The 26359-nt window shown below is 47.2% G+C and overlaps 1 long non-coding RNA gene across 1 annotated transcript in view; it reads left to right on the top strand.

Annotated features, from left to right (window-relative positions):
- LOC308492915 overlaps window positions 1-17320 on the top strand; it is a 51541-nt gene extending 34221 nt beyond the window's left edge. Inside the window, exons 4-5 of the long non-coding RNA XR_013992588.1 lie at window positions 4064-4151; window positions 15993-17320. This is a non-coding gene — a long non-coding RNA (uncharacterized lncRNA). The remainder of the gene's footprint in view (window positions 1-4063; window positions 4152-15992) is intronic.
- The last annotated feature ends 9039 nt before the right edge of the window (window positions 17321-26359 follow it).

The following is a 26359-nucleotide window of genomic DNA, read 5'->3' as shown; positions in this document are numbered from 1 at the left end:
AAAGTGTAATAAAACTATGTTGGGATGATGAGTGTACATGTGGAAGAGTTATACTCACCCACTGAAGTCAGTGCATAATGTCTAAAAATAGTAAGGCAAGAAATAGCACCAGAAGCAGAGTATACATACATATGGAGATAAATACCAGAGAAAATAGCTCAAAGAGTTGCCAGTGGCTGCCTAGGAGAAGTAGATCTTGTTGGTGAGAAAGCTTAGGGCAGGCAACTGCTGTTTTTTATTAAAAACTTATGTACATACATACACATATATGTATAAGTATACCTATATTTACTTAAAATAAATTGGAAAAATGATTATACCTAAGAAAATATATATATTATTAAGTGCTGGTAAGGGGTGGGTAATCTCAAGCACTGCTAGTGAAGTATAAATTGGCACAGTCTTTTTGGAAAGGTCACTTGGCAGAATCTAATGAAATTTTACGTGTACACACCCGGCAACCCAGCAGTAAAACTTCATCTTTATCCTCAGAGAAACACTTGAATGTGTGCTCAAGGAAGCAGGCATAAAGATGTTCCTGGAGCATTATTTATAAGGTAAAGAAAAAAAATGATAATGCTGTAAATATCCAATAAAAGGAGAATGGGAGTACAGCAATGAAACCGCAATGTCTGGCTTTTATACTGTGTGGCTGACACATGCTCTATGTACTGACTAGGTAATAGCTCCTTGATAGACTGTTCAGTGAAAAACACAGGTTCCAGGACAACAATATTAAGGTTAAAATCACAATCACACCCACACAAAATAAAACAATGTATTTTGTATATGTTCACATAAGTATGTCTGGAAGCATACATACCTAGCCAACTGATGACAATAATCAAGTAAGGAACTTTACTATATCTGTACTGTCTTTTTGGGGAGAGAGGGGAAATGCAAATCTATTTCTTAAAAAGATTTTTTGAATTGTGGTAAAATACACACAACATAAATTTATCATTGTAACCATTTTTAAGTGTAAAGTACAGTAGTGGTAAGTACATTCACACTGTTGTACAACCAATCTCCAGAACCCTTTTCATCTTGCAGATCTGAAACTCTAATACCCATTAAACAACTCCCCATTTCTTCCTCCCTTAGCCTCTGGCAACCACCATTCTACTTTCTGTCTCTATGACTTGACCACTTTAAGAACCTCCTATCAGTGGAATTGTATAGTATCTGTCTTTCTGTGATTGGCTTATTTCACTTAGCGTGATATTCTCAAGGTTCATCCATGTTGTGGCATGTGTCAGAATTTCCTTCCTTTTTAAAGCAGAATTGTCCTCTTTTTTATGAAAATGTATACCTGTATTTTCATTGAAATTAAAAATAAATACCGTTTTCAAAAGAAAGAGCAAAGAAATGCTTAGAAATATCGACTGGAAGGAAATATACAAAAATGTTATTTCTGGGTCAGGCAATTATGGTCACTTAAATTTTCTTTCATATATTCTTTTTTGTTTGGGCCATGTGTTATTTTAACACTAGAAAAAATATTAAAACTAGAAAACAAGAAAATATGCTCTTCTGGTTTTGACACATTACCATGGGAAAGCTGCCATTTGGGAAGAAGCACCGTATCTTGACACCTTGGGATGGGGCTCAGTGGACTCTGGAGAAGGGAAGGGCCCTTGTGCCCAAGGCTTGGCCCCTGAACTTGGGGTCATAGCCCTAAAAAAGCATGTAAAATGATGGTCAATATAACCCAATATACAGATGACAATTTAAAGTACAACTAAGTTCTTTTTGTTGTTTTTTTTGGCCTATCAGTTTGTCAAAGTTTGATAACACTGTGTTGGTGTGTTCGTGAAGCAATAGCAAAACAGATTGTCTCAAACATTGTTGTGGGGAGGGCAAAGGGGTTCAATCTCTACGGAAAGCAAAATTCATCAAAATTACAAGTGCACGTGCCCACTGACTCAGAAATCCCACTTTTATAACAGTAATTTATCCCACAGGTAAATGCATGGACAAAATCATATATATAGAGGCACACACACAAACATATTTGTTGCAGCATTATTTATAATAGCAAAAGTTTGGAAACAACCAATAGGGGACTGGTTAAAGAAATTTCTGTTGTTTAAGGCACCCAGTCTTAAAATGAAATAAGATGAAAATGAATATTGGGGGAGGCAACCAGCAGGTTCACCATACCTGCTTTTTAATTACAGGAGGCCTTTCTGTAGCATGGCACAGGGGCAGAGTTAGGAGGCACCAGGATTAGTGCCTGCGTCCTGTGCACAGCCTGCGGTTGGGGCAAGGTCTGTAACCAGGAGAAGCTGGGGTGGGGGTAGGGCGGTCGCTGGGTATCAACTGTCGTCCTGACGTTTATTATTAGGATTTAGCTACAAAGCTCCCTTCAAGTGAGGTGTACCTGTGTTGGCAACCAGAGGGGCATGAGATTACTACCTATTACCTGAAGCAGCCTGGTCACAAGTGGGCTTTGGGACCAATAAGTGCCCTTAGGTCACAAGTGGGCTTTGGGACCAATCAGTGCAGAAGGAAACAAACTTCCTGACCAACTTTTTAGGGGCAGTCATAGAAAGAGCTCCGTTATTCACCTTCCCTGTTTTGTGACCATTTTTCTTATTGTTTTCCTGAACCGTCCAGGCCCGGCCAGGTTGCTTTTGAACTTGATCTGTACGCGCTTTGTAAGCCATATCCCGCACTGAGGATTGCCCTGCCTCTCAGAACATCAGAGTAACTTTTGTCCAGATGGGTCTGCATTTTCTCTGCACTCCAAAAATGAAGGGGGTGGTTCCCCAACTTTCATGAAATGGTATCTAGGAAAGAAATGGGTAAGAATAATGCAGAGGCCAAAGTGGGGCTATAGAAAGTGGCTTCACCACATCTGCCTTGTGGGTCCCAAGGCCCGAGTCCTGCTCAAATGCCTGAAGCTCAGATGGCACAGAGCAAGATAAGAGAGGAGGGGAAAGAGAGGGTTAAGACTGTTCAGGTCTTTCAATGTGATGAAACCAGAGTGGACTGTCTGCCAAGAGCAGGTCAGTTTCAAAACAGGAAACCCCAGGGTAGTGATAAATGAACACTTCTCTATAGATTTTACATGGATCTCTAGGGAAAGTGCTGGAACTGATCTCATTCAACATTTTTTTTACAAGTCACATTGAAGAGGAAGTACACAATGAGCTCTCCAGGTTTGCCAACCACGCTAATCTCTTCCAGGTGCCGAAACACTAAGGTAATAGGGAATCACTGCAGGAAGCTCTCACAGCTCTTACTGGGAGAGGCAGGAAAATGGCCCAACAAAGGGGCAAGAGCAAAGTGGAGTGGAGAACTGAGCCAGACTCTGCAGACTGGGTTCTCACCAATGCCTTTCCCAGGGTTCCTGCAGCTCCACGTGTCGGTGTGGGCAGTGGGGAACAGGTGGCCCAGGAGTTCTGGGGTCCCTGCCCCGCCTGGGAGCCCCTTTACCAGCCCACTCCTCCCTGGCCTGCACATAGAAGCTGCAGCTTCCTGGTACCCCACCCATACAGAATTCCTTCCAGAAAGGCCGTATGTTATCCTGACCAGTACTTAGCTCCGTGGTCATCTCCATGGGTTCTCTCCTCCCTGGTCAGGAATTGCTGACCTTCCATGACTTCTGACCTTAAGCCTCCTTTCTGCTTGGATGGATGGGGGTGTGAGCTCAACCTGTCCCACACCTGGGAACTGCACCTCCTGCATCATGGGGTCTCCCCACCCCTTTCAGTGGACCTGGCCCACAGTACGTCTCCACCTCCATCCTTCTCCCCTCCAACGAGCATGTGCTAGGAGAACAGAGAAGACCTACCTCAAACAATTTTTCTCTAGAATTAAGGCAGAGGCTCACCATTCTGCTAGTTCTCTGATGGGACTTTTCTATCTCACCTCCCCTGAGTCCCTCATATCTGCTGGGATCTTTACCTCAGCATCAGGTACTTTCTTAATTTCAGATGCATGTAGTTTGCTTGACTTCACCTTGGTACCTCCCGTTCCTTCCACCTGTCCCCACCAATGGTTCGGAATCCTGTTTTTAGGCACCACAACTAATGTTCTCCTGGTATTTAATTTTCAGTCACCTCACCAGAAAACCAAACAACCAGGCCCAATCAACAATGACTGAGAAGTTAGAGGATTCCCAGGAAAGAGAAAGCCTTCTAAGAGTAAGAGATTCAGCTTCATCCTACTGTATATATTAATTACTGGACATTAAGCTATTTATGTGCTGTAGCCTTTTGAGGGTTAAACTTTCTTAAATTTAAGTTGTTGGGAGGGCAACTAATGAAATTATTGATTCAGGCAAGGATTGTCAATGGGTACCAAAATCATTAGGTGAAGACTAATTGAGAGACAGGACATTTGCACGGTGCCAAAATGTCACCCTAGAGTTCCTCGCTAATCACAAGGGGAAAAAACAACTTTATACGATAAAAATCTGTGATTAAGTGACCAAATTTAGCATTAACAATAGAGGGACTACAACACATTACAAGGTTCCTGATGTCACATGATGGGAAATGTTCTTGCCCCATATGGTTAATCTAATCACCTTAATTGCTCAACTAGGGTTCTGGGAAATAGCCCTAATGACCTTAGGCATGTGAATTTGAGTTCTCCAGAGAAACAGAACCAATAGGGAATACACACACCCACCCCACCCCACCCCCCCCCACACACACTATAAGAAAGATATGTATTATAAAGAACTGGCTCCTGTGATTATGGAGGCTGAGAAGTCCCAACATCTGCAGTTGGCAAACTGAACACCCAGGAGAACTGATGGTGGAAGTTCCAGGCTAAAGCTGGTCAGCTCGAGACCCAGAAAGAGCCGATATTTCATGTCAAGTCTGAAGGCAAGGGAAAATAGCAAAAACAAAATCGATATTCCAGCTCCAAGGCAGTCAGGCAGGAGTTCCCTCTTACTTGCTGGGGGGTCAGGCTGTTTGTTCTATTCATGCTTTGCATTAATTGGATGAGCACCTCCCCCCTTCATATTATGGGCACAGTTTACTTTAGTCAGTCTACCCATTCAAATGTAAATCTCATCCAGGGACACTCTCACAGACATACCTGGAATAACGTTGGATGGAATGTCTGAGCACCCTGTGGGCCAGTCAAGTTGATAAAATTAGCCATTGCAGCATCCTTTGTATGTAAAGAATTAACTTCTCTATGATTCTAAAATGGTTAATATGAATAGTTATTTAATATTTCCATGTTCTATGGTTCAGATGAGGGACCCCAGTTGAAAAACCCTAGTTCAGAAGAAATAAAGGGACAAGGGAAGTTAAATGGCACTATAAGGAAACAATCAGAAAAATCCAGAATGTGGGTTATTCTACAAAACAACTAACCTGGTTTCCTTAAAATGTCAATGTAAAAAAAAAAAAAAGAGAGAGAGACAGGGGAAACTATTCTGCAATAAAAGACACAACCAAATATAATTTGTGAAACTTATTTGGATTTTGGTTCTGCAAAAAAGAGCCATAAAATTAATTTTGGGGACCATTGGGGAAATCTAAATATGGACTGTATACTGGATGAGATTAAGAAATCACTGTAAATTCTCTTAGGCATAATAATGGCCTCATGGTTATTTTTAGGAGGTGCATATTGAAGTATTTAGGGGTGAAATATGATTTCTAAAATGTATTTTCAAACTAATTTTAGCAAAAAAATACACATATATGGATAAAGCAAATGGCAAAATGTCAACAATTATTAAATCTAGATGGTGGGCATATGGGTGGTTATTGTGCTATTCTTTAAACTTTTCTATATGTTTAAACATTTTTGTAATAACGAGTTGCCAGGAGTAGGGGATACTTGGAGAATCTGAGAATCCTTGAATATATCTCAGGCATGGGAAGGATCTGTACTGCTAGACTTAGAAAAATCTCTACATTCTGTGAGGCTCAAAAAGTAGTGTTTTGGACTAAATTGTGCCCACTACCCCAATTATTATGTTGAAATCCCAACTCCCAGTACCTCAGAATGTGACTGTCTTTGGAGAGAGGTAATTGCAGGGGTAATTAAGGTTAAATGAAGTCGTTAAGGTAGTGTGTCCTTAAAAGAAGAGGAAATTTGGACGCAAATTGGTAGAGAAAAAAGATGTGCGATGGACTAAATGCTTGTGTTCTACCAAGGTTTGGAGGTTGCAGCTCTAATGTCCCCTTGTGATGATATTTGGAGGTGGAGCCTTTGGGAGATAAGTAGGTTTAAAAGAGGTCATGAGTGTCCCTCATGTTGAAACTACATATCTCTCAATGTGATGAGGAGGTGGGGCTTTTGTGAGCAAATTAGCATAAGATGAAATAAATCATAAGGATGGAGCCCTCACACATGGGATTAGTGCCCTCATAAGAGGAGAAAGAGACTCCAGCACTCTCTCTGCCACATGAGGAGACAGTGAAGGCAGCTACCTCTGAGCCAGAAGAAAGCACTCACCAGAAACTGACCAGGCTGGCACCCTGATACTGGACTTCCAGCCTTCAGAGCTGTGAGAAAACAAATTCCTGTTGTTTAAGCCACCCAGTTTCTGGTATTTTGTTACGGCAGTGCAAGTAGACTAATACACTACATGAAGACACAAGGAGAAGACAGCTATTGCAATGCCATCTAACTAGCTTAAACAAATAAAAATCAGTATTGAAACAGTTAACAGAAAAGTCTGGGAATATATGGAACATGAAGAATGCCTTGGCCAAGGAGTTCAGTTTCTCTTTCATTCAGATCTGTCTTTTGCTGCGTTGGCCTCATTCTTAGGCTCCATCTTGTGGCTTGTGGCAACTCCAAGCTCATATCATACTTACCGGTAGCAACCCTCACAAAAAATGTCTAGTACCTCTCCCTGCCCCGTATCAGCAAACATGCATCTTATCGGTTAGGTTTTGATTAGGTTTCATGCACATCTAAGCCAGTCACTGAATCTCTGCAGGCCTGAGTCTATAGCTTAGCTTTAGAGCCAGAGGTAAATTCAGTTCCATTGAAAGTACAGAGACTGAGGATGGAGGAGAGGTTCTCCCCAGAGTGAACTTGGGGTACTATTACCAGGAGAAGTATGAATAGGTGCTAGGTAGTAAACAATGTAGCCATCCTGTAGAATGTTGGTCTTCCTTAGTCACAGGGCTCCTGGAAGGCAGCAACCCTGGTTTTCATGTCTGTATTTGGGAGCCCTGGATAGCAGCAGGCCCTCAAATGAATATCTGCTGAGTTGTTATGAATTTTCAATACAATGTAGTCTGTGAGGGCTTTATCCAGTACAAATCTGAGACCTAGTTCCTGAACCAGGGTGACGCCTCCCCATCAAAATGCTGCCCTTTGTGAAGCCTTATGTAGGTAGACCAGTTGACCATCTGTTGTCAAACCATTTTTGAAAACATCCATAAGAGGGGACTGAGAAAAAAAGCTCATGTTTGGGTCAACATGGCAGGAAAGAAACACAAATGGTACGTGAAACTGAGGAACAAAAAAATACATCCCCATCTCCCAGCTTTGTCTCAATACACACATGAATCTCAGTATCTGCAGGGGTGTACTGTAATCTGCTCCTGTCACATACCCTGGAGCCCTGGTGGAGATGAGATTCTGAGTTTAGGCACGTGTCATCCAGTGGTTTAGGCCTGAAGTGTTGTACCTTCAACACTTGCAGAATGGCCTTGTAGCCCGAGAATCAGATGAGCCCATGCCCAGAAGGTGAAATCAGACAGCCCTGTAGCTAGATGAAGCTGGACTCAGTAACCACACTGCAGAGTTTGATTTGCTGACCTAGATGTAGTTTTCAGCCCACAAAACCTCATACCACAGCAAAGCCTTTCTTGTGCTGAGACAGCTGGCTGCGCATGATATTGCAATGACTCAGTTCTTAGTAAAAGGGCTGAAGAAATTAGGGGCATGGCTATAGTCCTAACACCGCAGTCCCAAGAGCCTTCCTGTTTATTCCAGGGTGAGAAAAGGGGAACCTTCTGTTTGTGGGCGCTGGTGTTTCATCAGAAGGAACAAGGCTGGGGCTTTGGGTTTGAGCAGTGTATACACAGTCTACCCATGACGGTCAGACAATTATACTCAGACTGATCATTCAGATTTACCCCCCAGGCCAAAAGCATTTCTGGAAAGAGGTCTTCAAACTATGTGACTCAAGTTATACATGCATTTCTCCTGGATTTCCATTTTGAAATTGGGACTAGGTTTACATCAAGAAGCCTACTTCAATAAAACGGGGGTTGAAAATTATGGGTTCTGAGGACGTACCACTAAACACTACAGATTGAACGTGTGCATAAGGATTGGCACCCCCCCAAAACCCCACTAAAATGTGAGTAAAGAGACTTAAAAAAAGAAAAAAAAGCATGTATCCATAAGTGAGATAAGAGTGGCACAGAGAGGGATCAAAAAATCCTATTGATATTCAGTAGAAATAAATTGACTTTGGATATGCGCTTATTTCCCTATTGTGAAATGTATATCTAGTAATAAATTGTTATTGTTAGATTCCACAGTTACTAACATTTCACTACATTTGTTTTTCCTCTCTCTAGCTATGAATTTTTTGGCAGAGACATTGGAAAGTAAATTTCAGACATCCTGACATTTCACCCTTGTGGGTTGAATTATGTTTCCCCAAAAGATAGGTTGAAGTCCTAACCTCTGGTACCAGTGAATGTGACCTTATTTATAAATAGGGATTTTGCAAATGTAATCGAGTTAAAATGAGAGCGTCCTGGATTATGGTAGGTGCCACATCCAATAACCGGTGTCCTTATAACGAGGGAGAGATTTGAAGTCATAGAGAGACACATAGGGAAGAACCTGTGACTGTGGAGACAGAGACTCGAGTTAATGCTGTAGACTGCCAGAAGCTAGGAAGAAGCAAGGCAAGACCTTCCTCTAGAGCCTTCAGACAGAATGCGGCCCTACTAATACCTTGATTTCAGATTTCTAGCCTCCAGAGTTGAGAGAAGATGCGTTTCTTGTAGACTGCCCAGTTTGTGGTAATTTATTATGGCAGTTCTAGAAAACTAATATAACTTCTAAATACAGGTGTTACCAAAATGTAGGTATTTCATAGGCGTGAGGACGTTTTTCTCACAACCAACACCATTATCACAACTAAGAAAATTAATAATAATTCTATAATAGCCAATCCATAATTAAAAGAATCCAGTTGTTCTCCAAATATCATTTGTAGATTTCTTTTTCTTTTTTGGTTAGGATTCAGTCAAGATCATCTTATATTCCTTTGATAGTTATGTTTCTCTAATTTCTTTTATTCTAAGGTAATCCACCTTTTTTATGACATTGACTTTTTGAAGTGTTAAGGTGTTAAAGAAAAAATTAGTCTCAAACAATAAGAAAGACTTTATTCAACATTATTATAACTGGGAAGAGAGATTGGGCTCAACTCCAAATATAGGACAATTGGGGTTTATAGCCAAAGAACAGGATGAGGGGGGCACTAGATGGAAAAGTACTAAGAGGAGACATCAGTGGAGGGGGATTTTTGCTAAAGATAGGTCAAGGGCTTAGACATCAAGGATAGGAGATGAGGAACTTGATCAAATATCAAGGGTAATCAGATACTAAGGGTGGAGGGCTAATTTGGCAGGATTCTTTGCTAAGCCTGGACAGGGCAGGCTCAAGATAGGGTAGGGACCAAGGTCAAGGCCTAGTCAAAAGAGGGTTCAAGGAGACTAAGCTCTGGTCAAAGAAAGAAACTTTGCCACAGGTCTGTTGTCTTATAGTATGTTCCATGTTGTGAATTTGTGTTTTTGATTTCTCTTGGTATAATTTAATTTGTTCCTCTATCCCCATACTTCCTGTAACCTAGAATGTAGGTGATGAGGCTTAATTAGATTCATGTTAATCATTTTGGGCACGAATAATTCATAGGTGGTATTGTGTATTTCAGACTATGTCACATCAGAAGGAGCATAACTGTTCAGTCTGATAGCTTGGTTTAGATGATGACCACCAGATCTCTCCATGGTAAAGGGAAATTTTCCCTTTGGTAATTTGTAAGTCATCTGCCAGTGATACTTTAATCCAATATGAATATCTTACTCTCTAGCAAGCTTTCTTCAATGGTTCCATTGATAATCTTTGCGTAAATCACTTATTTTATTGGGGGCTGTAAAATAGTGATTTCCAATTCTATCATTCCTTCCTTTTTATTAGCTGGTATTTCCCTTCCTTTTCCTCTCGTTTTAAACATCATTATGGACATGGAGATTTTGGGTTGTTTTTTTTTTTCATGGTGTTACCAATGATAGCCATTATTCATTTTGATGCTCAAATTGTCCCAAATTTGGCCAGTGAGAATCCCTTCCACTAGCTTCTATGTCTTTGAATCCTTCTTTGTCTTCTGGTACAATTTGATGCTTCAGGCTCACTTTCTGTGCCCCAGACTGAGATCAGCCATTTCTCCAAGGGACAGAAAGCACAGTTGTCCTTCTCAGTTCCCTATAAGTAAGGTGTCACTTTCCTTACCCATTTAAAACAAGCTTCACAGTAGCTAATGTTTCTTAGGTACTGTGTGCCAGGTACTGTGTAAGTATGGCCCACACATCACCTCATTAATTCACCTAATTCTTTATGGTAAAGGCTCTTACTTGTCCCCATTTTACGAATAAGGAAATTGGGGTGTGGAGAAGTTAAGTGAACTGCACAGGGTCACTCAGCTAGCAAGTGGAGGAGGTAAAATTGAAACTCAAATTTTCCGACTCCAAAATCAAGCGTGGAACCACCATGCTATCTTGCCAATTATGCTACAAAAAAGAAAACTACATAAAGAGAGCTGAACTTCATAATATCTACAATTTAGAACAAACAAACAAACGAAAACAACAGCCATGCCTTAAGATGACACACATTAAGCAATATTTAAAGAAAGAATCCTTGAGAAATCTGGTACCTTTCTCCTGAATTCTAAATTGCCAATAATTACAGGTTAGGATAACCTGGGCCAGGCTTAGAATGTGATTAGAAAACTTTCTTAAAACTCAACCAGAAGCGTTACCACAGAATAAATTGGAGCAGGGACTTTGGACCAAGTTGGTGCTAAAAGCCTTTCAAGCTTCTCACAGCTACAAGCATTTTTCTCTGCTTCTAGGGTGGTCTATTCAGAGCTTAAGCTATCCAGGTTAATGAAAGGGATAGCCAGGAGAGGGAGGGACAACGGCTATGATTATATAACTGTGTCCCGGCTGTCATCGTCCTAGGGTGCTGAGGAAGCAAGCGGGTGGGTTGGACACTTGCCAAGTCAAAGGCTGTGACTGCCTCGGGGACAGGGGAGCCCCTTTTTCTAATCTGCACAGAAGTGCCACATGGACTAGCAGAGGCCCAGTCTGAGCAGTAGTTCTTCCAGTACAAAACTGACTGTTTTAGGTTCAAGGGTGAGTGACTTTCTATTATCTCTTAATGAGAGAAAACTTCCTCCTCCCACCAGGAATTTCCAGTTGTCCTTATTAGCCTAGGTGTCACCTGACATTGAAATGTAATTGCATTTCTTTTCTTGCTAAGGTCACCCGAGCAACCTGCCCGTTTCCTGCTTTCCTTCTTAGAACACTCTTTTTCTCTTTTCCACTTTGACTTCAGTGTCCAGTTACACCTGGGGCCGCGTTTAGTCAGGGCACTTGACCTAGGACAGTAAGTCTCCAGCCTGTCGTCTCCGCCCCTCCGCCCTTCCTGGGTCTTTGCCGAGGTAGGAAGGGTACCTGAGTACCCTGAGTGGTGATGAGGGGTGTTCCAGACAGTGATAGGTGGGGGACCCATTAAGATAAGGAAAAAAAAAAAAGAAAAAAAAAAAGATAAGGAGGAAGAGTAAACAGAAGCAGATGTGCCTTCAGCCCTGGTCCCCAGCCCACTGAAAAACAGGAAACTGGGATGGCAGCTGATAAGAGCCTGTCTCAGGGCTGGGCTGGCCTTGGAGCCAGGGGCAGGTTGGGCTCCTCGGTCCTCTCTGCCACTGAGTCACGTTTCCCTTCCCTGGGGACAGGCCAGGGGAGCTTTCTGTCCATGGGAACACAAATCAAATATATTCACATTCGATTATCAATGCCAATGAGTCCTCTTAATTTTAAAAGATATGTGAGGACAAGCATTCTCATGTGAACCACAAAAGTGGAGACTACACACACACACACACACGCACACACACACGCACACACACACACCCATCTAGGTGGAGATTACAAAACCCCGAGGTGACTCTAATCCCCAGGAGTGATTGTCCCCCAAAACCCCACAGTTATGGGACCCCTCCAAAGGATGGATTGCCCAAGCTTTGCTAAAGCGTTCTCAGAGCTTTTAGGCAACCCACCCCCAATCCAGAGGAGATCAAAGCAACAGAAACGCTGAACCTTAGGGGAGTAGAGGGTTTGGGCTGGGGCTCGTGATGCCCTGGGGACCCCCCAGCCTATCATTTAACAGCAGTGTTTCGCATTTAAAAGAACAAATTATCATGGGCCCTGAACTGACTTAACATTTAAAAAATGTTAGTGTCACCTAAATATGTGGAAATGTAAAGCTACTAGGTATGAATTCTGCATGCTTATTATATAGTCTGTGATCCTCAGATTCAAGCAGGAAGGAAGGGAGAAGCCAGGGTTTGACCCACCCACTCCCAACTTCCCAGGGGTCTCTAGTCGGGGTTTCCTATTCTCCCAGACAGACCCGTTGTGAACCCCAACATGGTGGTTCCAGCTTCCGCTGGGTGGTGCCCGGGCACAGGTAAGCCTGCCCTGCCTCAGTCCCTCCAGCCTAGCGGGGGTGCTAGCTTCCTGCTGTTCACCTCTGGGTCGCCTCACTCTCCCCTATTTGGGATCTTGGGTTTTCTATCCACCTGGAAAGCTGATGTGGGCAGGGAGCCTTTCACAAAGGTGCAGAGTGCCGGTGTCTTAGGTGAGATGCCCCAAAAGCCAACTCTAAGAGGGAGATTTTGGGAGTATGAAGGAAGCAGGACTGGCAGAGGGAGATGTTGAAATGCATCAAAAGCTCCCACCCTCGACCCCATGAGGAGCTCTGAAGCAAGATGGCCCATCAGGGTCGTCCCAAGTTGAGGCTAGGGGCTGGGTTTTTGTACACAGTCGAGTTGGGTTGGAGCTGCCCCCAGGAAGGGGCTGGTGTTGAATGAGGCAGCTCCCTTCAGGCAGGGCTGTTCCTAGGGAGGGGGGAACCTGGGCAGAGGCCACAGCATGCGTTTCAGGTTCAAAGCCCAGCTCTGCAGTTTCCTAGTTATATGACCTGGACCAAATTCCTTATCCTTCTTTAGCATGTGTTTCAGTTTTCTCATCTGTGAAAAGGAAACTTGTGAAGATTAAGTGAGACTACATTCCCTCTGCTGGCTGCCTCCAGGGAGCTGCTGTAATCTGCCTAGTCAGGATCCAGGACCTGGGTCAGCCACATTTATGAGGGGGCGGGGCTCCTGTGCCCAGAGGTGGCCTTCTCGCCCACTTCCTGCTCCCCGGGGCTGGGTGCACTTTGCTCTCTCACTGGGTTCTCCAGCTCAAGGACAGAATGAGGAAGCCTAGTCCCCTTGCCCTCCCAAGTCTTCCTTCCAGGAACACTGGCTGGTTGGGGCTTGTGTCGGGGTGGGGGGAGGCAGGGGAGTGAGAGCTCTGGATCCTGGACCCTGTCATCCTGAGCCTTCAGTTCTGCCATCGAGCCCGGAGCCCTGCCCTGAGGCGACATGTCAGCTCTGTGCTATATGCCTTTATCCTCTGTGCATGCCATTCCCCAGGAGACCCACAGGAAGGGTACTCTTGGGTCCCCTCAAATTCAGGCATTCTTGGGTCCCCCAAATCCTGTCTGCACTCTTAACAGTAGAAAAGATGGAAAGAAATAAATAGAATGGACACAGCCCCACGAGTGTGCAGCTTAGCAAACAGATAGTGCCTCTGTGCAAACTAGAAAAAGGCTACAGGTCCTCCCTGGGCACTTGAGGGGCAGTGCACAACCTGCCCAACCTACAGAGTGACCCTGAATGAAGACTCCACCTGATGCCACGGGCTCCTTGCCCTGCCTTGGCCCTGCTAGTTTCCAAACCTAAGGTGTAGCCTTGGGTTCCGCACAGTTTGTGTGGTTTATTAATGACAATCTGGTTATATGCCGCAGAGCCTATCTTCCCACACATCAAACATCTCTCTGTGCCTTAGAGCCTTAGGTGTTGTTTTCTGTGAAGATATTCATAGATTCATTGAGTCCTGGAACTGCAAGGGACCAGGAGAGGTCACTACTCACTGCTGAGTGGCAGGGGGACCCCGAGGCACGCCAGCTTGGTGGCCTTTGCCCATGAGGTTCTTCCATCAGTATATGGCACCAGCGTCCCCTGCTCTGCTCAGGGCTCATTGCAGGAGCCTGTGTCATCAGGGGACATGGGCAGCCTGTCCCCAAGATGTATCTCTGGAGAGGTGGAGGTGTTGGTAGATCAGAAGTCAGGAGCCAGATGACTTCCGGTTGGGTTTAGCTGGATTTGTTCAATGCACCCAGTGTTGACCGTCGTGACTTTTGTTGAAAAAATGGATACAGCCAGAGTGGGCCTGGATTCCCTCCTGGCAACCGCCGTCTAGAGCTGAGCGGTGTCTCCCTCAGCGGCACTGGGGGAGTGGCCTTAGCCCCCCTTTTAATGGGAGGAAGTAATCATGTACTCCAGAGTCACTCAGTCTGAGTTTGAATCCTGGATCACTTGTTAGCTGCCTTTGAAAGTTATTGCCCCGTGCCTTAGTTTCTCCATCTGTCAATAGGATGATGAAATTATAGTGCCCATCTTACAGGGTTGTTATAAGGATTAAATGGGTAAGTGGTTATCACAGCACATAGTACATAATATATGATAGTTATCATAATGATAAGTTCCCATTGAGTAGACATCTATGTAGTTTCCACAAACATCATTTTATTGCTTCAGTGACCCACGCGTTCCCAGAAATAGATTGTAGTTGTCCTGAGGAAACCCAAGTTGGGCCAGTCACTCTTTCGTCTCTGAGGCCCCCTCCCCTGAGCTAGGCAATCATCCAGGCTGCCGAGGGCTGTAGGGGTGGCCTCGGCTCCTGGTCTTACTCGGTCTCTACCAGGGGACACAAAGGGAAGTGCCGTGAACAACCGGTTCTGCTCCCTGTCAGCGGCCTTCAAGAGCACGTGGTGACATCCCAAGGCAGCCTCATTCCCCTTCATAAGTCATTACGGTCTGTCAACAGCAAGTCTCCCATAGCATTGCTGGGCATTTTTATTTCCAACCCGACTCCTGCTCCGGGGAATGAGTTCCATGAGCTTACCACTCACTGAGGGAAGTGGGATGTTCTTCGATTATTCCTAAACATCATTCCTAAACATCATCTCAAGCTTTAAGCAGAGCCCCCTGGTTCTAGTTCAGGATTTGATGAACGAGTTCATGACCATGCTAACCATAACATTCCTGATCAAACAGATCCCTTCTTAGCCTTTCTCTTTCCAGACAGGAGAACGTTCGACATATTACTCAGTGTTTTTATAGCAGCTTCCCTTTTCCTTGACAACTCGGGCTGGCCTTTCTTCTAGGATCCCACTGTCTTTCTTGAGGTGTAATAAGCACACAAGACAGAAGTCTGTCCCAACCACAGACTGTCCTTATGCCACATTCTGTTACAAGGGCCACGTGAGAGTTGCAATGTAATACATGTAAATTGCAGTCATTTTGTTGAAAATCACTGGAAAAAGAGGGGGTTGGGAGTTGGTGAAAGAGAAGAGAGTTAAGCATTAGGCAGAGCCAAGCAGAGGGTTTTGCATCGAGGTTGTGGGAATAATACACATGTATCTCCATCACCCAGAACAAGAATGTTCTCAGCCCCTACATGCCACAGATTTAATTTTAAAATTTCTAGTAGCCACATTAAAACAAGTAAAAATAAACAGGTGAAATGAATGCTAAGAATAATGTATTTGATTTAACTAAACAGATCCAAAATAGTTTTTCCATGTAACCAATGTTGAAGGTGCTAATGTGCTATTATTATATTTTTTTCCTCACTTAGTCTCTGAAGTCCAGCGTGGAGGTCACATTGACAGCACCTCTCAATTTGGACCGGCCACATTTCAAGTGCTCAATGCCACATTTCCCATATGGACTGTACAGGTCTAGAGAGGAAGGCGTGATAAATGGAAATGAAGCAAATGGTGTCTGCCGATCAGAACAGGAATCAGGTAAGATGTGAGCCACTGATCTTGTCTCTACTTAGAGTACCAGCTATACAATTTTATTTTTGTGAAAATAAGTTCCCCCCCAATCTCGGTTCCCTAGCTCTACGTCCTCTACAGTCTTAGGTTACTCAATACGAAATTTTCCTACCACAAGAGGCTGCGTTCCCTTTTGGGCTCTCTTATGAATGGAGTTGTCATGCTTCTGTCACATTCTGGAGCAGCTTGACCTTCTGAATGAGAGTGTCGTCATTTGACCAATACAGACAAGTCCTCGTTTTATTACACTTCTCTTTATTGAGCTTCACAGATGTTGCATTTTTTACAAAGGAAGGCAAGACCCTCCAGCAGCAAAAAGATTACAACTCACTTTATTGCCACACTCACTTGATGCCGGTGGCCTGGAATCCACACCGCAGATTCTCCGGGGTGTATCTATAATTCGCCAATTCCACCCTTGAGTTATCTCAGGCTTTTCAGATGGAAGTCATGCTACATCTGGGGGTTCCCAGCCTGGCTGGTCATCTGAATCCCTTCAGAGTGTTTCAAACAAAACAAATGACACACACCCAGGAACTTCTGGATCCTAATCCAGAGACGTGTTCAGTGATGAGCATTTTTACAAAGCTCAACAGATGCCTGGGTGGGTACTTGGCTCTGGGGGCCACTGAAGATTCTCTGCTCAGCCAAGACTTCAGCTGGCACTGTGGTGGAGACACAGCGAGTCCTGGAATGAAAAATCCTCTAGGGGCAAAACTCCTTGTCACAACGTCACTGTGGCCAGGGAGCGGTGGAACGTCTTTGTTTCCTCAGGGCCAGGGTGATGGCAGTGGCTGAAGCGGGAGCTTCAGAGGTCCCTTTGGGTATCGCCTATTTTAAACAGGCCCTGCCTAGCCCATGGGACAGGAAGCGGCATCTCCCTCCAGTTGGGGACTAATATGAGAGAAGACAGAGAAGGCCTCAAGTCTCGATTTGGCCTGCGGGGTGTGGGTAAGGAGGAAATACACGGCGGGTAACTCATCCCCATTCCTCTTCTTCTGTTTTTACCTCTGGTACTGGCTTTCCTGGCGGTGAGTCAATACAATCTCTTCTTCGTGCATAGGTGTGTAATAGCAGAGCTAAATTGTGTTTCAGGGGGACAATTTGAAAGAGCAATGACTAAGGCAAAAAAAAAAAAATTAACCCAGCCCTTCTGGATTTCATTTTAATTGTTGGGTGTGCCCTGGGCACCGGGATCATAAAGCAGGCCTGGTTTCCTTCCTTTGATGTGTTTAAAGAGCCCTGCCGTCCGTCCAGGCACCTGAGTTCTAGTCCCAAAGCTGTCCCTAACAGCTGTGTAGCTTGGGTATAAGATTTAACTTATCTGAGCCTCACTTCTCCCATACCAGTAATCATGCCTGTCTTGTAGGTTATAGTGATTACCAGATAAAATCATGCATGTGAAAGCAATTTGGAAACGGTAAAGCACGACACAAATGCAAGACGTTAAAGTTTATAGTAGGGAAAAATGACGCAGGACCTGGAACAGAGGGAGGAACCCTTCGCTGGGCTTCTAAAATGCTCAGGTCAGGAAGCACGTTTCCTCCCCTCTGCCCTCCTGCCTTTCTTCCTTTGCCCCCTCACCAGCCAGGGTGTGCGCCTTGCAGCAGCAGGAGCTCTAATCCAAATCAAGGGATACATGAACCCGCTCCTGGTACTTCCGTCCTTGGTCCACACCTGCCCTGGGCTTCTCGGAAGGCAGCCCCGCTAGAGAGGGCTCTTAGCTCGGTCTCCATGTTTCTAGTGGCAAGCCCTCTGCAGCCCGGGCCGTTTCCCTCGGTGCAGGACCCGTGCGGCTATCTGTCATCGGCTGACTGCTGCTGGGATCCGGAGAGAGCCCCTCTGCGGTTCACGGCCGAGAATCACTTAGGGCCGCCTTCGCCTTTGCTGCCGCCGTCCCCGTGCAGCCGGTGGCAGCGCCCCCCTGCACCACCACGCGCTCCGGCCGTCGGCGCCGCCGCTCTCCTAGTCCTGCCGGGTCTTAGGCCGGCACCTCCGACCCCCGCTCAAATCTCCTCCTTTGGGAGACCTCCCACGGCTAAGCCCAGCCAGCACCAGAACCTCAATGGACATCTTTGTGGCCCCCTTGGCCCCCTGTCAGAGACGGATCACTTCCTGGCCGCACGCGCGAGCTGCGCCTTTGTCACTTTCTCAGGCTGCGGCCCCGCTGCGTTAAAATGCTCAGTCCTGTCAGCCCCCCCCCCACCCCCGCCCCTCCGCACCGCACAGGTCCAGGGACGCATTGGCGTTCCCCTCCCGCCCCGAGGAGCGAGGAGCGCTGCGCGTCAAAGGCACTGGGCCCCAGTCCACCGAACAGTGGACATTTTTTCATCACTTACAAAAAGTATTTTCACTTCTCAGGAACAGCATCTACCGCTCCTCCGAGCAAGCTTATTTTAGCAGCACCCAGCCGGAGGACGCCGGTGCAGTGAGGGGGGCACTTTCAGCAGCTGTTCTACCCCCCCACCCCCTCACCCCCTTCCCGTCAGGTTGTCCTTGTTCCCAGGAGAACCCCTGGCCCGGCCTGCGCACCTCGACAGTCCCCACCCCCTGGACCAGCCGCAGCCCTAGCGGCTCGTGACACCCGTTCTGCCAGCCTGGCCTGGGAGCTGGGGGGTGGGGGTGGGGGTGGGGGTGTGGGTGTGGGTGGGAGCTGGATGGGGATGCAGTGGGGTGGGTGGGGGTGGGGGTGGGAGCTGGGTGGGGGTGGGAGCTGGGTGGGGGTGCGGTGGGGTGGGGGTGGGGGTGGGAGCTGGATGGGCGTGGGGGTGGGAGCTGGGTGGGGGTGCGGTGGGGTGGGGGTGGGGGTGGGAGCTGGGTGTGGGTGGGGGTGTGGGTGGGAGCTGGGTGGGGGTGGGGTGGGTGGGGGTGGGAGCTGGGTGGGGGTGGGGGGGCGCAGGCCGGTGGGCGCTGCCAATCGCCGCGCAGCTCACGTGCCGCACGCTCCGCGTTCAGCCCTCACCGCGTGTCGGCTCCGCACCGGGGCGAGGGTGAAGCCGGTCGGGGGAGAAGTGGGGGTGCGCCAGCGAGGGGCGCGCAGGGGGTAGGAGTTGTGACCGCGCGTGGGGGTTAGGGGTGTGCGCGAGGGGCGTGGGGTCTGGGGGTGCCAGCACGTGGGAGCGGGGGAAGTCCACGGGTGGGGGGGACGAGGTGTGAAAACGTGGGAGGTGGCGTCAGAGGGGGTGCGCGGGGACGTGAGCGTGGGGGGGCGGGAGGTTGCTCGGGTCTGAGAGGTGCGAGTGGGCTGCGTGGAGAGCACAGCGTGGAGAGGGTGTGAATGCGTGGGGGGTCAGAGGGCATGCTCGGGACCCTGGGGCGCGGGCTCGCGGCAGCGGGCGGGGGAGCACAGGAGGACCCCGGGCCCGCGGAGGGTCTGGCCGCCTGGCGGTCTCCGCAGCCCATTAGGGGAGCCAGTGCGTGTCAGCCTGCCCGGCGCCCTCACTAACCAGGGGGCCGCGGGCGGGTGGGGCCCCACCTGTTATCCTGCCCGTGTGCTGCCGGCTTAGCGGCCGGAGGGCGGGGAGACGGGGCTTCAAATGGGGGCCCGGGGCGCCCGGATCGAGAGAACGCAGATCGCACATCGTTTTCGGCACCTTCTTCACCACCTCTCCCTTCACTCCCCGCCGCACCGCCCCCCCCCCAAGAAAAAAAAGAGTGGTGTTTTATTTCTGGTTGTAATTTTCAGACACAGAACCATCGAAGTGGAAGCCACAGGGTGGAAGGAAGCCCAGGAATCAGAGCTGTCCGGATGGACGTGTAGTGGGCAGGAGAGGGGCCTGCAGGGGGCTTGGTGGTTAACGTGGGGGGGGGTCGGGAAGGCACCCGGGCCAACAGTCTCTAGACAGAAGGACATCTTCCTACTCGGGAGGACTGTTTGGGCCCCGGAAAGTTCCACAAGCCCGCCCTGAAGCCAGTTGGATGGAGCTCTACCCCTGTGTGAGTCCCGAGCTGGGCTGCTGTTTGTCCCCCTTGACAGGCTCTAACAACTTCCGGAAGAGGTACTTCCTTTGAAGTGAGGGCCGCATTTTGGTTGTTCTGACTTCACATTGTCTCCTTTGATGCGGGGTGACGCCAAGCTTCACAGAGACTGGCTTTCTGGATGGGGAGATCAAACACCACTCCAAGTTCATCTCCACCAGGACTCAACTATTGAAGGGCAGATTGAAATACTGTCGAAAGAATCTCAAAGTTTTCCATTTCCTGCTTTTTTTTTTTTAGTGGCTACAGTACATATTTTTCAAATGTATCATTCGCTTCCCTTTGCCTGTGAAATTACAATGGAAAACCTTGGGCTGGAGTGTTCTACATCATTGAATCCTCACAATAACTCCACTAGGTGGGTATGATTCCCACTTTAGAGATGAGAAATGGAAGGCGTATGTGACCTTCGTCACACAGCTCCCGGACTGACAGCCTTCCTTCTTGAGCACGTCCTTCACTAAGAGGTAATTGAGTGAATCAAACCACGTAGTGAAAGGTTAGCTCTTCTTCTAATCACCGTTCTTATTACACATAGGAAATGTAGACCTTTTCTTTATTGCAGCTGCAACTTCTACAGTAACGGTGGGCAGCAGACGGTGGTGAATTCTTTTAGAAATCTTGAGGGATCTGCTTTCCTCTGGTGAGAGCCGTCTCCAAACGGCGTTGGTAGTGGAGTTCCTGAACACACTGCTCCAAGACAAACTATACACCACGTCATGCCCTAGAGATGTGCTCCCGTACTCCTTCCCAACAGGAGACCGTTATCCAAACATGTTGTGCAGACCTCAGCTGGGTGCTTAGATGCCTAGGAGTTTAGAAGGGAATGGAATGTGTGTGTGTTTAATGACATAATGCAACTTGACTTTGTCTTAAAATTTCATAGAGCAAATCAACATTATTTGCTAAATCATTTACTTAAAAAGTTTTAGGAAGTACTACTTTCGGGGTGGGGAGTGTCCTCCTGAACCCCCCACTAAGTGAAGAGAGCCACTAGGAACAGTGTGAGTTAGTTTGATGGGGACCGTCCTAGAGACAGATGTGCCCTGGGGGACCCGGCGGGCAGCACTTAGGCTAAGCTGCCTGGTTAGCTGCTAACGGGACCAGACGGGGGAGGGGCAGCAGCGGCAGAAGCGCAGAAACTGAGGTGCCCCAGCGCGGGCCTCTCTCTCTCATCAGAGGCTGCTGGGACGTCAAGCACAGCCAGGCTTTGCTCTTAACACGAAAAGATGGGAGAAAGTATACAGGAGTAATGCATGGTGATAATAAAAATAATGACAAATGGTATTTATTGAACACCTGCTATGCTCTGGGCTCTGTACAAGAGGCTTCGTGTGCTTTGTATCACTTAACCCCATGGAGGAGGTTCTCGTTATTACTCCCACTTTACTTGTAGGTAGGGCAGCAGCCATAGGGGGGTTAAGTCGCCCAATCTTACCCCACTAATAGGTGGTCCAGTCACGACTCCCACGGATGATGTGCAGCTTGGCCCTGCGGCAAAGGGAGCGCTTTGCTTTTTTGTGCTGAGATCCAGTTCACCAATTCTTGTCTTGGCGGAAGTTAGGGACTTCCTGGTCTAAGTCCACTGAGAAGAAACTTTTGAAAAGCTGTAACAGATAAGAATCAGGTGGCAGAGCAGGGATCTGTGAGAGGAATTAGGACAAATGACACATTGGGACAATGTGGTGATTGGTATCGTTGTTGGAGGGGGAGCCAGAGAAGCATTGAATGGGGTGTGTTCAGGGAGAAATGAAGACCGGGACCTTTGCTGAGGTGAGTTGGGAACAGAAGGGGACAAGCATGTGAGTCGAGGTGGCATAGGAAGGCGTCCACACTAAGACTTAGACCCACACGGTGGCCAGTTTGTTCCAAAGTATGACAATAAGACCCCACAGTTTTGACGCATTGTGTCCCCCTCATAATTCATATATTGAGGCCCTAACACCCAGTACCTCAGAATGTAACCTGATTTGGAAATCGGATCATTTCAGGGTAATTAGCTCAGAAGGAGCTTGCATGGGAATAGGGGGACTCTACTCCAATATGAGTGGTGTCCTCCTGAAAAGGAGAAATTTGGACACAGACACACACCCAGGGAGAGCACGATGTGCAGATGAAGGCAGAGATTGGGGTGATGTGTCTGGAAGCCAAGGGACACCAAAGATGGCCAGTAAACTACCAGAAGCTCGGGGAGAGGCCTGAGGTAGGTTCTCCCCAAAGCCCTCAGATGGAACCAACTTGCCAACACCTTGCTCCTCAGATTGGCCTTCAGAACTGGGAGACGATAAATGTCTGTTGGTGAAGCCACTCCGTTTGGAGTACTTTGTTGTGACAGTTTGAACAAACTAATACACATGGCCACATATCTGATGGCTCTCTGGCTGTGACAGAGGCCGAAGATTTTTGAAACCTTGCTTTGTAGAAGCTAAGAGGACCTGTCTTATATAAAAGGATCTCCTTTATCTCTTTCTCACGGAGTGATACGTGCACATAGTTTAAAAAGTGAAATGAAATAAATATATAAAAATTGTAATAAAAAGTAACAATCGCCCTCATCCTTTAACCCCAAAGTGCTCTCCCCAGAGGAAACTGCTTTCAACTCTGTAACATGTTTCCTGGTTATTAACATCCATTTTTCTACATAATATACTTATTTCTCCTTTTAAGTTTGAATTACATTTCTTGGGGTAACATTGGTTAATAACACTGTATACGTTTCAGGTGTACAACTTTATTATAATACAGCATCTGTGTACTCCATTGTATGCTCACCACATACAGCCTATTCTCCTTCTGTTCCATCACCACATAGTTGACCCCCTTTACCCTCTTTGTCCCCCCGACCCCCCTTCCCTCTAGTAACCACCATTTTGTCTGTATCTATGAGTTTGTTTTGTTTATTTGTTGTTTTCTGTTTTACATCCTACATACAAGTGAAATCATATAGTCCTTGTCCTTTTCCGTATGCGACTATTTCTTGGTTTTTCAGTTTTGGACGGTACCTGTTGACTTCCAAACATGCTAGCTGAGGAGTTCCTCTCCAACCCCCATGTCCCTCTATCACAGCATTTGGTGAAATGATTAGCGGTCCCGTTGTTAGCACTAGACAGGTGCTCTAGGACCACCCCGTCCTCCCACAACGCTTTGCTCCCTCTGCAGTTGCTAGTAACAGCTTTGCTTTTTCCTTTGCCTGATTGCCCCTGAAACTGTATGTTCCCTACGTGCTCCTCCATCTTTGCCACACCACTGTCAGCGCTGTTCCAGGCCCTCTGTCCTTCGTTTTCCGCTGCATGGTGCCCTCGGACCTCCTGCTGCAGTGTGAACAGGTGACCTAGACCACAGGGCAGCCCAGGTCCTGGGAGGGAGGAGACGCTCTCTTTTAAAATTGACTAGTTTTCTGGTTTTTACCTTTGGGGCAAAGTCTCTTTTTGTTTCACGAAGGCCACCAGGATAGGCAGGTGCACTGTCGTCGTTCAAGAGGGAGCTGGCAAACCCACCGTCCATCTCTCTGAGGGCAGAGGGTGACAGCTCTGGTTTGAGCGCGTTCATTGTCCGTCACGCTGAGCCAGAACTGAGTATAGGGAGGGTGTTGTCTGGGGGTGCGAACCCCAGTGATTCCTGAGATCCTCCCCTGTGGAAATCGGTGTTTTTGTTGGTTGAAGGTTTTGGGGGTGAAGGGGTGAAAATTTGCTGGTCCCTGGCTTCGGGCTTTAGAACACATTCCCAGTTACTAATTTCCCCTTCCCCTTTCTTACGTACAATAGCTACTCCATTCTTGACTCCACAGGGCAGGGCTTTTCCAGAGGTAGTGCACGTGGGCTGTCTCACGTTATCCTGGCCTCGTTTCCCCTGAGAGCAGAGCCTGAGAAGAGGACAAGAGGACTTCCATGCAGGTAATTTGGTTTGGAAAGCGATCCCAAGGAAGAGGAGTGAGGATGGGGCAAGTGAAACAGGGAAGGGAAAGGTCAGTCCAGTTGGCTTTGGGTAACGGGCTCAGTCCTGCAGGGGACCTTCTGAGGAACCACATAGACCCTGCCTAAGAGTTGTTCGCCCAAGCAAAGGAAGGTGAGAATAGCCACTCGTATTTTCCTGATAGTTAGAAGTTGTTGCACGTGAATGGGTTCCGGCATGCTACCAATTCCACACCTGACAGCAGAGTGAACCGGGGGCAGAAAGCAAGAGCTACAGTGCACAGCTGAGGCAAGACGTAGAGGGCACCCCCATGCAGCTCGTTGCCACAGCAACAGCTGGAGCAGACAGAGGACGTGAGGCATGATGCCCCACATCATATCCACCATCATCCCTGGGCACCCCTGCCCTGTCAGCGCTCACAGTGCTGCCAGGCAGCAGATTTCTCTTAGCTCGTCCACGAGGGTCCCCAGGATTGCCTCTGTGCACTGCAGGATGTGTCCTGCATGAGGGTGCCCCTCCACTGCCTGCAGACCACCTCCAACATGGCTAATCTCCACAGGCACGTACCCTCTGTGGCAGCCTTTGTCACTGATGTCACTGAGATGGTTGCACGTGTCATGATTAGCTCACCCTTGGCAGGGTGTCAACTTCTTTTTGCCTCAGTTTCATAAACATTCAAAAACCAGTGCAGCCCTCCTCGCCCACCCCCTAGGCAGCTTCCCTAAGAGCTGGCAGAGACGCTAAGAAGCTGCTGTGTGTCTTCTTGCTGACGGCACAATCCCCCGTGCCCTCTCCACTCCCAGCACTGGGGCTAGAGCGTGAATGACGGCAGCGCTTGAGACACCAAGGGACTGCTTATCGCAGGCCGGGCTGCGTTTCCTAAGATGCTTCTCATCACTGGGAAGTGCATGGAAATTTCCTACATTCTGGTCTCTTTAAGCAAGACTGAACTTGTTGCTTTCATGGGAAACTCTTATGGAAGTCTCGAGAATCCCATTCTAGCTATTTCTACTCACTGTTGGATTCTAATCTCTTCATGTTTACAGATTTGCTTTGCCTCGCTCACGGCTACTAAGTGTATCTTAACTGAGTTTCCTTGGACGAGGGTAAGTAGTCTCTTTTCCTGACTTCTTGTGGTTTTCAATGACTCTTGTTTGGAGTTCATAATCACACAACCTCAGGGGTTTTCTGAGGTTAAGGGGAAAACAGCAGCTTGAAGGCTCAGGAAGTGGTCGGGCTCTGGGAGTTCTGGAATAAGAGCCCAGAACGGAGACTTACACAACTTTGATGAGCCTGTATTGGTGGCTTGGAGGTCCTGGTCCTCTAAGGACTGAGTTAGTAGTGTTCCCAGGCTCCAGATATTCACTCCAGATGGGAATTGTCCTTCGGGCTTAGAGAAAACAGTTGAAACGATCCCTGATTTGCATCAATTAGTTTAGATTCAGCTGCAAAAACAGCAGCTTACATAAGATATATTCAATTGCTTCTCATGTACACAGTCCAGTTCTGTTATGTCAGCTTCCCCGTCACCAGGGACCCAGGCTTTTCCAGCAATCTGTCTTCCCTGTCTAGACTGTGGGCCTCTTCCTCATGGTCCAAATTGACTGCTGGAGCTCCTGCCATCACATCTGGCTTCCAAGCAGCAGGACAAAGGAAAGGGAGAAGGGTTTATACTTTCTTTTAAAGAGGCTTCTTGGAAGAACCATACTATACTTTTGCTTACAACTCAGTGACTAGAACTTAATGGCCAGACCAAGTCAAGGGAAGCTGGGAAAATTAGACCTTCAGCAGGGTACAGTGCTCCCCTGAATAGTTTGGGGCTCTGTCACTGAGAGGGAGAAGCAGCATTGCTGTCGGGCTGGGTAGGTAGCTAGCCCTCTCTATCAAAGGAAGCTGCGTTCAGTAGCTGTGGGATAAACTGGCTTTGGGGTTTGTCATGTACTTAACTCTCTGTGTGACCCTAGGCAAGGCACTTCTTTGAGCTTCAATATCTTCATTAAAAAAAAAGAGAAAGGAAAAGTGGGACTGCACGGCCGATAGCTGTGGCTGTTCAGCTGTGTTCCGTGATGTCCTGGGGTTCCCTGAAGGCACCTCAGAAATCACTGGAAGCCACTAGAGCTGAGACAGGAGAGGACCCGAGCCAACTTCTCTTGTATCTGTTTTGTTGTATAACTCGATTCCCAGAGGCTCTCTCTCATGCTCTGTGGCTAGAGCAGAGACTTCAGGAGCTGTGGTGGAGAGTTTCTGGGTTTCGAGAGAAGCAAATGGACAGGTT

The sequence above is a fragment of the Rhinolophus hipposideros genome, assembly GCF_964194185.1.
Source record: "Rhinolophus hipposideros genome assembly, chromosome: 25".
Taxonomy (NCBI): domain Eukaryota; kingdom Metazoa; phylum Chordata; class Mammalia; order Chiroptera; family Rhinolophidae; genus Rhinolophus; species Rhinolophus hipposideros.
This window is presented reverse-complemented; position numbering and strand designations above follow the sequence as displayed.